Source organism: Protopterus annectens, chromosome 5.part0 (assembly GCF_019279795.1).
Source record: "Protopterus annectens isolate FY-2018-M chromosome 5.part0, PAN1.0, whole genome shotgun sequence".
Lineage (NCBI taxonomy): Eukaryota > Metazoa > Chordata > Ceratodontiformes > Protopteridae > Protopterus > Protopterus annectens.
In genome coordinates, this window is record NC_056735.1 from 161,549,594 (window position 1) to 161,562,166 (window position 12,573).

Sequence of the window (12,573 nt, forward strand, 5' to 3'; positions counted from 1 at the left end):
GGAAAGCACAAGCTGACCATCCTCAAAAGACTCAGAGGAGCGTACACTCTGGCAGCAGTAAAGCTCTGAAGGGCTTCACTCCCAAACTTGTCTTACTTGGCTCAACTCGAGCTGCTTAGCAGTTTGTCCACATGGAAAGGTCCCTGAAGCTTTTTAAGCTGGCCGGCTGTTATATCCTGGGCAGGATATAACCCACGTATGGCTAAGGCTACTGCAGCAGTGATCAATATGATGAACATATCACAGTCCCTGTATGATGTGCAGCAGTTAAACTAAACCATAAATCTTTTAAGAGCCAGGAAAGGGTGCCCAAACATTAGGCCATTACTTAAGTCTGACCAAATACAGCCCACAACCCACACATTTCCTCAGGTATCTTGTGTTGTGCTACCTTGGTATTTTTATAGTAGTACATTCCAGTACATCCCTGTTGATAAGTATAGCTCATGCTCAGTTTGAATCTTGCATATTTGACTGAATAAAAGTTGGCTTACAAGCAGGAAATAATATAGAGAAGACATATTTAAATGTGTATGTTTAACAAAGGGATACATTAAAGTCATCATCAGGATCAGTATTTTGTTCATTTACAGTGAACATTATTACAAACACAGTCTTAATGCATAAATAGAGCAATGATGTTAACATTTTAGTAGTAATGATCAACCCATATAGCTTAGGCTACTGCAACAGTGATCATTCAAACATTTACTGTTATGGCAAGTCTAGTTACACAACTGTACTTTACTGATTATTCTTGTGGACAGGTGAGGCAAAAACCAGAAGCCTGTTCCATGGTTTAGCCAAGAAAAGCACATGATAAACAGGTAGCAGAGCCTGAAGAGCTGGTGACTCTCCTGACAGGAATTTTACAATTTTGAGGTAAAATTTAAGTTACAACCACCAGAATCACTAGTCTATGCCACTATCCGCATTTTTTCACACTAACACAAAAATTATTTTACAATAGTTTTCCCCTATCAGGTACAGTTAACTGATAATTAACTTTATAAAGTCTGTCCTGTGAGGAATCTTGATGCAATTGCTCTTGGCCATTTTCAAAAGAAGGAAGAAACACTGTTCCCTTGGCCAACAGGAAGTCACCACAATTATATTTGAGGACTCATCTTGAATCTTTAGAATGACCCTGAACATTAGTGGAATGAGCTTATAAAAACATTCCCTTCCACAGGAATAAGAAGCCATCACTCTTCCATACCTGCTTGCAAGGATTCCTGAAGTAGAGTTCCTTTTCTTATCTGTTGGGCATGGAGGTAAACAAATCCATTCACCAAGAGTCTGTCCTTGTCCTGCTAAGCATGTCTGCAATAATGTTTCTCTCTGATGGGCTGATTTGCTAGCTCCCAGGCTATCACAGTTAGTCTGCAAAGGGAGCATGAACTGATTCCCCCTCTTCAATGATGTACCACATCAGTGTGGTGTTGCTGATTACTACAAGATGGCCTGGAGTCCAAAGATAGTTTAGAGATCTGAAAGCATTTATTACTGCCGTCATTTCTTTCACATTTGTGGTGTTTTGTCCGTCTTGCTTGCTCCACAGACCCTCAGCTTTCATCCTACTGGAAACAGCTCCCCATGGAAAGTCTGAAGCATCTGTGGTTGCAGACTGTATGAGCTGGAGAAGAGAAAGGGAGACTTGGGTTGAGAGATAACTGATCCACAGACTAAAGCAGCTCAAATTTGACAAACCCCAACACTGGGATCTGAAAAGAAAGTCTGTGCTGATGTTGGGTCCAGACAGATTTGAGAAACCCCAGAACTTTTCTCATGTGAAATCAGGCCAGAGCAAATCACAAATACTGTAGAATCCATAACACTCAAACCTGAGATATTTTCTGTCTGAAGTCAGAGACTGGAGAAAATTAAAAACTGTTCCTTGTAAAGGTCTACTTTTCCCCGAGGAAGAAAAAGTCCTCATAATGGATATGTCCAAAAGAAATCCCGGAAACATTAGCCTGTGCAAAGGAATGAGAAAAGATTCCTATAAGTACAAGGGCAAACTGATTGACTTCAACAATTGGCTAAGCTTGTGGTGTCATTCTAAGGGGATCCAGTATCTGTCTGCCTGGGATGACATGATCAACAGACCACGATGCTTTGCAAGAGATAGCCTGCACCTGTCGCCCTTGGGATTCCGGTTACTGGCTAAGGCTCTTGCCACACCTATAGTGCCTTTTTTAGGCAAGGTTCAAATGACAAATTCACCACCGTAACAGGTTCAAGCAAGCAAAACCTGAGGGTAATGCTACTCAATGCTAGAAGTCAAAACCTCAAAATGCATTCACTCGAGGAACTCCTTAAAATGGAGAACATCAATATCTGTGCAGTGATACAGATCTGGTTCAAGGCTCCAGAGAGCACCCCTGCATTACCAGGCTATAATTCATACCACACCTTTCGGCCACCTAACCTGGACCGAAACACTAAAGGTGGAGGCGTGTCCATATTCACTAAGGATATCCACACCTCCAGGCTAGTTGCTCAGCATAATGCATCCGAGATTATCAAAGTGCAACTAACTCTGTGCAAGGCCACAATCCAAATTGTAACTTGCTACAGATCCCCCACCATGCCCCAGGATTCCCACTCCTCATTTCTTGATACACTGGAAAATATTAGGATACAACCCAACACCCTAATAATGGGCGATTTCAACTACCCCACCATTAACTGGGAAAACTACTCATGTACCAACTCTTTTGCTCAACGTTTTTAGGAATTCATAAATTCCAACACCTGGGATCAACTTATCCACACCCCAACCAAGAGCAGCAATATCCTAGACCAGGTCATTACCAAAATTGGGCGACGAGTGTTCCACACCACAGGTCAATTCCTCGTTGGTGAGATCCGACCACAAGCTAATCAGCCTAGACATCCACACCCCCCTAATTAGGGAAACCACTGTAAAAAATTTCTCCAAAGCCAACTTCACGCTTCTTAAGACAAAAGTAGCAAACTTCACGACACCCATGCAGACAAACAATAGAGGTACGACTGCTGAATCCTACACAAATGCACTTTATAAGCACTTACACGAGTGCATGGATCGAGCTATCCCTAACGAAACAAAGATGCTATCCTCCAAAAAAAGGAAGCCAATCTGGTGAGCCCCTGCCATAAAGAAACTCTACAACAGAAGAAAGTGTTGCAAAAAAAGAGTAAAATCCCATGATTGGAGGAACTCCTGGTCAGCCTCAATAAGAAGCTGAGATCTCTCGTGAAATCTTCCAAAGCTAGTTATGAAAACAAAATCACCACTGATTCTAAAGACAACCACAAAGCATTCTACAACTATGTCAATAATCTCAATGGCAACACTCAGATCTGTTCTGAGTTACAGCACAATGGCACTAAATATACAGAACCAACTGATATTGCCAACATCCTGGCAGATAGGTTCAGTGCTAACTTTATCCCCCTCTCACCCCCTAAAGGGCCCATCTCTATACTGGAAGAATGCAAAGTTCCTATAATCATGGCTGCACAGGTAAAAACCACACTCCAAAGCCAAGAACACAGCATCCATGGGACCTAACAACATCCCAGGCTGTGCTCTACATGAACTACAGAATGAACTGGCATCCCACCTAAGCAGCATGTTCAATCATAGCCTTGCCTCAGGCATTGTGCCCACTGAATGGTGCACAGTGACGGTTATCCAACTCCACAAAGGGAGAGCCACCACGGACCCCAGGAACTACTGCCCCAGTCGCCTAACGAGCCTAGTCTGCAAGGCCATGGAACTTATAAACAAAGACATTGGTAATCTCCAAACTCTGGGCCCTACCCAGTTCGGGTTTGTAAAAGGCAAATCATGTCTCCTAAACCTGATATACTTTGAAGCAGTCACCAAAGCCGTAGACGAGGGTAAGGTGGTTCACACAGCCTATCTAGACCTCACCAAGGCTTTTAACACCATCCCCGACTCTGCAATTATAGATAAACTCACTAAACGAGGTATAAATCCCTATTTCATAAGACGGGTTGCCAACTGGCTCACTGACAGAACCCACACTGTGAAAGTAGCAGACTCCAAATCCGACTTCAGACCAGAGACAAGTGGAGTACCACAGGGTTCAGTCCTGGGTCCTCTCCTGTTTGCTATCTACTTCTCTGAAGTACAGGCTAACACAGAAGGTCTTTGGCTAAACTAAGTTCGCAGATGACTGCAAACTAGGATCCATAAATGAAACCCCTAACGATGTTGACAGCCTACAAAAGGGCCTCACTGAGACAGATGCCTGGTGTCAAAGCCATGGCCTTAAGTTCAATGCCAAAAGTGCACTGTCATCTCCTTTGGTAAAAACTCTGTACCCATGAGCTACCACATAGGTGGTAGTCTACTTAACACCGAAACTGTGATAAGAGACCTTGGGACAGAGGTGGACAGTAGTCTCTCTTTTGATAATCACCTCCCCACAGTAGTTAGGAAATCCTTCTACGTGGCACACCTCATCACAAAAGGTTTCTCATCCAGGAAAAAAGGAGGTCATTCTTCCCCTCTACTCGTCATTCACTAGACCCATTGTAGAGTACAGCGCCCCTTTTGGTATGTACCTCACAAGACATCTACAACAACTGGAAAGGCCACAGAAATACCTTACAAAGAGGCTTACCGGCCACAAACAGATGCCCTACGCAGACCGTCTCAAAAAACTTCAGCTTTACTCCATCTCATATCGCCTACTCAGAGGCGATCTCTGCCTAACATGCAAAGCTATGTCAAACCCAGATCTGTTGGACATGCTCCACTTAAAGAAATCCCAGTCCCACCGAGCTACATGCTCTGGGGACCTAAACCTTGTCACCACAATAAACAGAACATGCTGGAGGGATAGATTCCTGTCCCAGAGACTTCCCACACTCTGGAACAAACTATCTATATCAAACAAAGCTCATTAGCACTCTTCAAGAAAAATCTTGATGATTGGATGGGAAATAGGAAATTCACCCCGGGGATCACCTCTGTGGCTCTGCTCGACAGGGGCACTGGAAAATAATTTTCTTGGGTGGCAAAAGCCAGAGTACCTTTTTGGCTAGGCTTGTATACGCCCTAGGGCTGATAGCCTAGTACTTACCTATGAACCTAAGTCTACATGGAACAACAGACAAAGCAGTCATTTACACAGGCTGAGGTTTTGAAAAACAGTCCACAAATATAAAACAATTGCCTAAACATGGAAAAAATGTGAATGACTTGCAACCTGCAATGAGCAATTACTGGAGCCAGACACTATGTAAATACTCTTGGAGAGGTACATTGGTGGGGAGGTAACGCCATTAGGCATGACAGTGCTCGGACATTGGAAGGACGCAAAATGCATTTGTATACAATTAGGAGTGATGTTTAATAGCTGGGTTGGAAGGGTGGTATAAACATGGGTAAGGTATACTTTAAGGGAGAAACTGACGCTGAAGAAAAAGGATATGAAGTAATCAAGGAAATATGTCCTGTGACAATTCTAAAGGGACATATTGGTGCAATAATTGGGGTAGGTATACTTTGTGACAATCCAAATACTGTAGTGGTAAAAATGGAAGTGGTTAAATGGTAGGCTAATAGGAGGCAACAATATAGTCTGGTTGGCTTCATTAGTAAATCGATTGAACAGTCCAGTGAAAAAGGATCGTATACTGCAATACATTAAAAAAAAAAAAAACATATGTGGTGGCATTGATTCAGATGCATTTAAGTAGTATGCAGCATAATAAATGAAACAGGGCATGCCATAATGTGTTAGTGGAAGCAGCTTGGAAGGAGAAGGAAAGTAATTTTGTTAGTAAAGAACATGTCTGTACAATTAGAAGGGGAGATGAAGGATGCATGGCCATAAGCTATATGGCTGATATAAAAGAGTTGGATCCAGGGTGAGAAGACGACTTTGATAGGGGTTTATCTTCTATCAAATGCACATATAAATAAGTGAATTGTTGCCACAGATACTGGCAAGGCAAGAAAGGCTGTGTGTGGGAATGAGACTGAAATTGCGTAGAAGGATGAGGTGAGTGGGGACTCCAAGAAAAAAAAGATTAACTAAAGAAGGGAAGTTTCTACCTCATTATTTAGTGGCAACAGAGTGGAAAGACTGTTGGAAAATAGGAGAAAAGGAAGGAGATGGTCAGGGATATACCTATTATTTGGCTGGACATAAAGAGTAGTTTAGAAGCAATCCAATGTTTATTAATCTAGAGGGAACTGAGGCCTTAGATGGAGATGAAATTGAGACAATTCTGTTAATGGATCATGCTATGGTTAAGGCTGACTTAATATTGCTAGACCTGGAGGGTGGCGATACCTATTAGCAATTCCCTACATGCTTAATTGAACAGGAACAGAATAAAAAGTGATTAGAGAATTAGTTAAGGGAATTGCTTATAAGAGAAGTAGAATGGAAGAGTGAAGTCTGGTAGGACACTAAAAGGAAATTTAAAGATGAGGTAATATAGTATACAAAAGGTAGGCAAGAAATCAGTTTAAAACCATAACACAAGAACTGAGGGGATATACAAGAGCAGCATAAAAGATGGTAAGAAACCATAAGAGTGAGGTTGAAAGACATCAAAAAAACTTCACAAGAAGGGATAGATAGCAGACTGCATATTAGAAAGATAAATATAGATTAGCTTTATTTTGGTTGCAATTTTAACGCATTTCAATCACTGGCAGTTAGACTTACTCAGCAAATGATTGAGGAAGGTGTGTATAAAATGAGAAAACAGTTGATGGGGAAGGAAGTGAGAAAGTTGTGTGCTATTTTAAGAGTTTAAGGAATATTATGAGGAATTGTACAAGGGAACAGTCAGAGGGAATTCAGAAAAATGAGGAATGGTGGAATGGTTTGAAGCTACCAAAAGCAGAGAAGCATAGCTTCATAGGTATATACTAGGGTAATGACCACTGGGGCCCTTATAAGCCTAATCCTACAACCTAAATGTGACAAACAAATTTGAATTATATAGCAGGTGTGCAAAGATGTAGGCACCAGATCGGGGAGAATTAACAATTACTTGACCATTGGTCCAACTTGCATTTAAACATGGTTAGGGAGGGAGTCTGTTTCACAGGGCTGAGAAGCCTGTTCCAGAAAATGGGGGATTCTCTGAGAGACATATCTGTCTCTCAAACATGTCTTATTTATGTCACACAATTTAGGTCTTTTGATCTAGTCTAGGAGACATGAGGGAATTGGACAGAAAAATTACATCAGGAGAAACTGAATACATGGGACTGATGAGCTCCAAATAAATCACTGGGACTGGATGGTACTCCCTTAGAGGTATGGGCAGTGGTTACAGTAGAAAAAATGTTTGCTTAAATCTGTTAAACACTATTTTGGAAGGCAATTTTCACCCAATACCCTGGTGAGAGGAAGTAATTTCAGCTACACATATAATGAAGAGAAGTATCCAGACATGCTGTCCCTCCTATAGGTCCACATTGGTGTTAAATTACGATTATGTAGTTTACGGCTACCACAGTAAACAGGTTTGTGGTGATTATTCCAAAGATAATTGTAATTGATGGCAACCAATGCATATTCATGGGATGGAGGTGGATGACAGACAGAAAATGTACTTCAGACATTGCTTCTTGTGCATGGCACCCAAAAAAGATAAGAAAAGCTGATGATGGTTTCATTAGATGCTGAAAAGGCATCTGACAGAGTGAAGTGGAAGTACTTATTTGCATTACTGAATAGATGGGGTGTCCCAAGGAATATAACTGAATTACTGCAAAAGATCTATGAAGGAGCTCTAGCCACAATCAAAATAAGAGTTCCGCTATCTGATAGCTTTAAACTGGAAAGGTGGTCTAGACAGGGTTGCCCCCGTCTCCACTATTATTTACAACATATCTGGAGCCACTAGCTATCATGTCAGTCAGACATAGAGGGTTATTAATGTTATTTATTTTCTTCCTCAAACCATTATCTGCAGACTACATGCTGTTGACCTTGGTTAGAACCAAGGAAAATGGTGATTTGTTATGGAAAGAAAGTGAGATACAAAGTGAATACAGACAAGACTCAAACTGACGTATTTAATATGGATGCAGATAACCTAGTGTTAAGACTGGGACTATAGGGAAGTATGTGGAGATGATCAAATACATAGGCATTTGATTAGAGAACTCGGAAGAAGTGTCACTAAGGACCATATTTGAAATGGCAAGGATACAAACAAGGCAGAAGTTAAAGAGGTGGCAGTTTATTCCATCAGAGTTATATCAAAGAGTATAGATATTGCAATCTTTTGTACTTCCCCAGATATTAACCAGATATTTAAGAAATAGAAGCACATAACGATGCAGTATTTGAGGGATAGGCATTAGCCACACATAGGTGGAAGTTGGCAATGATGGCCAAAGATAAAGGGGGGCTGGGGGTACCTGATACCAAAACACATTTTCAAGCTAGTCAATGAGCATTAGTTGTTAGGAAAGCATAAGAATGGTATTGCCTAAAATGGAAACAAATGGTTAAGTAGTCACTAAGAGCTATAAGAGCAGAGAAGGAGATTATTACTGTTTTAAGAAGTAATCAGAGCTGCAAATTTAAATTTTTAGATGAGATAAGTCAAGTGGCGCAGGAGATGTTTTGGGTCCAAGAGGTTACATAGAAGAAATATGCAGTATCAGCAACTCCAGGGCAGACTGTGAACTGCAAACGCAGGAATGGAGACAGAGGGGGAAGCAAGTAAGTTTCTTCCTTTCCGGTTTCCATCTTTTCACCTTCTTGTTATGTAAATGAGATTTAAGTGCCTTAAGACTTAATGATTTTAATGGTTTTGGTTAATATGGTCTAGTTTTCCTAGTTTTCTGTGCTAGGTGAAGCCCAAAAACAGAAGGGGAAAAAACATCTTTAATTAAACTTGAGGAGCTTATCTTCCTACCATATGGGCACTTGTTTACTTCTACTTGGGACATGACTGCATCAATAACTACAAAACCAAATTTACTCATTTGACTATATAACTTTCATAATCACTTTTTCTGAAAAAAATAATTATAAAAATGAATGAAAATACAATTCTTACCAATCCATCAAAAAACATTATAATGAATAAAGAAGTTCTTGCAATGAGGAAACAGTCAAGCAACTAATGACTGTGGTGAAACTCTGTGAAGAAAATATAAAGCAGTGGTAGCGTTACACAGGACAAATGTTGGCTTACTAGAACAGTGTGAGGTAAAAGAAAACAGGTTCAGGATGGGCTTGTTGCCATAAAACACTTTTTATTCAGCTCTCAATAAGTTATCACAGGGAACTCCATTATAAATAAGATAATGTACTACTGTAATATCTTTCACAAACAGACATAGCTGGCCATCTTACAATGCTTGTCAGCTAGTTCCTGAGTATAACCAACTTGATTTCTCAGAAAAGTATAGAATTAAGCACTGCTGTAAACTACTGTCTTCTTGACATCTCCACAGCAGCCCTTCCAAGGTAATGAACACAAATTCCCCAGCTCAAGTCACCTACCTGTCACTGAAAGTCCTAACATCTCAGAGGAAATATCAAATGTTGAAGCCCGCTGTATCATGGATCTTGGCCTGTGGCGAGGACTGTGGCGAGGGCTATGTTCTCTTGCAGTCATTTTGTCATAAGTGATAACTTTCTGGAGTCACCGTGTTTCTAACAGCCCCTGGCTTGTAGAATTTGAATCCACAGCTTTCCTGGGTGTACCAAACCCTACTGTGATGGGAAACTGTAATAAAAAAGTAAAGCAGTAATTCAGCTAGGTCTATAAATTTCAACAAGACCCTTCTCACATCTACATATATTACACATGACTTAAACACAGACACACCAACATATACAATGTGATCTAAACCATGTGAGTGAAGCAGTGTTTTAACTAAGAAACACATTTTAGCTTCCACAGGAAGTTTCTGTGATGCAGTATTGAATCAATATAGTACTCTGAGCAGATTACCAAACCAAGCTGCAAACATTTCACTGTATGATAAATTACACTGTAAATATGGTGCATCCCACTGAACTACAACCTTCTTACAATGGAAGAGATTTGGTGCCACAATGAACCACACAGTTATGTCTTTTTGGATTCTTGCTGCCCTTGGTGAAATGATTCAGGGAGAAAAAAAGAATGATTCATAAGAAAAGATGCTCGTCATAGTCTAGAGTCAAATTAGGAGCACCCTGCCTAGACAAGAATAAGGAGGATCCCTGCTCCCCCTTGAGCCAGGCCTGGGGAATGGTGCCCACTGTTAAGTTCTAATGGGATGGCCACTCATATAACCTTGGTGAGTTCAGCCTAAATGATTACATGGAGCATTCTTGTGGGTTTGCATCTTGCAAAGTGAAGTCTGGAGGTCAGGTGCAACACTAACTGGTCAACAGGCATGAACAGTCTTAATTCAGACAATTTACTGCACGACAATGGAAACTGCTTTAGAGGTGTGCAGTTAGAGATATGCTGTGCCACCTGACTGGCGAGAAAGGACCTAATCTGTTGCAACAAGTGGAAATGTAATGCAAGTTTTTACAATGCAGCTGTGAGCTACGAAGAGAAAAATTTTGATAGTTGTCTATACCTGCAAGCCTAGCAGCTACAGAACATATGTAGCCTTCCTGCATAAACTAGGTGAAGTGTTAAAAATGGCATTCCATGCAAAAGTACAGTTTTGTACCTACCATAAATGTAGATGTTCGAAGATCCACATTGCTGCAGTCATAACCTGTGGGTAGTCCGCTGTCCTCGGTCGGCCCGAATACCAAAGTATTAGGCTGGCGTCGGTCATGGGCGCTCAGATCTGACGTCAGTGCGTCATGGTATTAAAGCGCATGACCGACGTCATATCCTCAGTCTTTTCTTGCCCCAGATGTCAGAAGGCCCTAAGAAGAAAGGCCACAGCCAAAAAAGGAAAAACCTATGTACAAACAACCTCTACCACCCAAACCATACAACCACTCCAAACTACAGAGGGGAAGGAGGGAGGGTAAATTGGACTGCAGCAATGTGGATCTTCGAACATCTACATTTATGGTAGGTACAAAACTGTACTATGTTCTTCATCTCACATTGCTGCAGTCATAACCTGTGGGTAGAATCCCAAAGCAAAGGTAAAGGGAGGCTGGCAAAATCATAAAGCATTGAAACCACACTGCAAAGAATGCTTACCCACCTGATCAGAGGCATGAACCAAATCCTGTAATTCCTTACACTCTATGCCCTCTGCCAAAGCATCTACCTTAGACTTTAATTGAGTAAGGAGAAAATTCTGGTACTTCAACATATGAAACTGGCAATTCAAAGCCCTCATTGCTAGAGTGGAAGAGGTATACACTTTTTTACCCCACCTATCCAAAGCTCTAGAATCTTTATCCATAGGAACTGGATTCTTTACAACAGAAGCCCTGACCCCTTAGGTCCCTGGCTAATAGTTTCTGGGTCAGCCCTTGGGCTCTTATACAGATATTTATGAGCCTCTGGCACTCTGTAATACCTATCTGGCTTAACAGGCGCAGGAGGCAAAGAGTCTGGATTAAGAGAGGCCTCAGAGAAAACATCCTGAACAACATCCAAAACAGGAGGTATAGCCAAAGGCCGATGTTGTGGTAAAAACAAAAATTCCCTAAGCCTCTTTCGGGAATCTGAGAAATCCTGACCTTCCCATTTAAAATGCTCCCTCATAGAATGCAGGGTTTCTGAAAAAGAAAAATCCTCTGGAGGGGAAGCAGAAGGACTGGAATCCTCTGCATCTGAATCAGAATAAGGAGGAAAATCCTGAATGTCTTCAGCCGAAGACTCTGAGTAATCTGAAGCCTGTTCCAAACTTTCCACCTCTGGCTCCAGCCTAGGCCTCTTATCTGGAGGGGGCATAGAACCCCTGATTAAGGAAATCAAATCTTCTGCCATTTTAAGCATGTGTTTTTTAGGCACAGAACCATCAGAACTAGGACTGACACCTGAGGAAGGCAAACCAGGCCTGACCTTGGAAGGTACCTTAGAGACAGAAGGAGAAGGCCTAACCACCTTAGGCAAAGAGGGGAGTACAGCAACCTGAGAGGCCCCCTCAGCCTGACCTGACTCCTGAGAGGCCACATCTTGCAAAATTAACGGCTCCCCCTGAGACTCAACTGAAACCTCGGCTGGATCTACAGATTCCACCGTAGTTTCTAAAGAACCGGCGTCCGGAATGGACGACTCATCCTGCTTGGACCTTAACGACTTTTCCTTGCGCTTCTTAGCAGTAGCGGGCGTCGGAGGATCCGACGGCATATTGTAATTACACCGCCATCGAAGACAAGCCTAGCGCAATCTAACCTACGTTTAATGGTGCGCTTATTAAATCTAGCACAGAAGCGACACCCGACTACGTCGTGCTCAGGCCCCAAACAAGGAATACAGAGAGAGTGGTAATCCCTATGCGGTATCTGTTTCCCACAAGAAATACAATTATTCACTTTTTCTGACATCCGGAATTAACTGAGGCAAGAAAAAACAAAAATATTCCCCAACGGGGTACTTAGCCCAACTTGGTTTCGGTCTGAAACTCAGAATACGAAAATTTCAGAACGC

General features: G+C 41.7%; 1 long non-coding RNA gene across 5 annotated transcripts in view; it reads right to left on the reverse strand.

The window, feature by feature from the left end:
- LOC122802528 overlaps positions 1-12,573 on the reverse strand; it is a 701,752-nt gene that overhangs the window by 169,387 nt on the left and 519,792 nt on the right. For all 5 annotated transcript variants that reach the window (XR_006364952.1, XR_006364951.1, XR_006364953.1 and 2 more), the window contains one exon: positions 9,510-9,735. This is a non-coding gene — a long non-coding RNA (uncharacterized LOC122802528). The remainder of the gene's footprint in view (positions 1-9,509; positions 9,736-12,573) is intronic.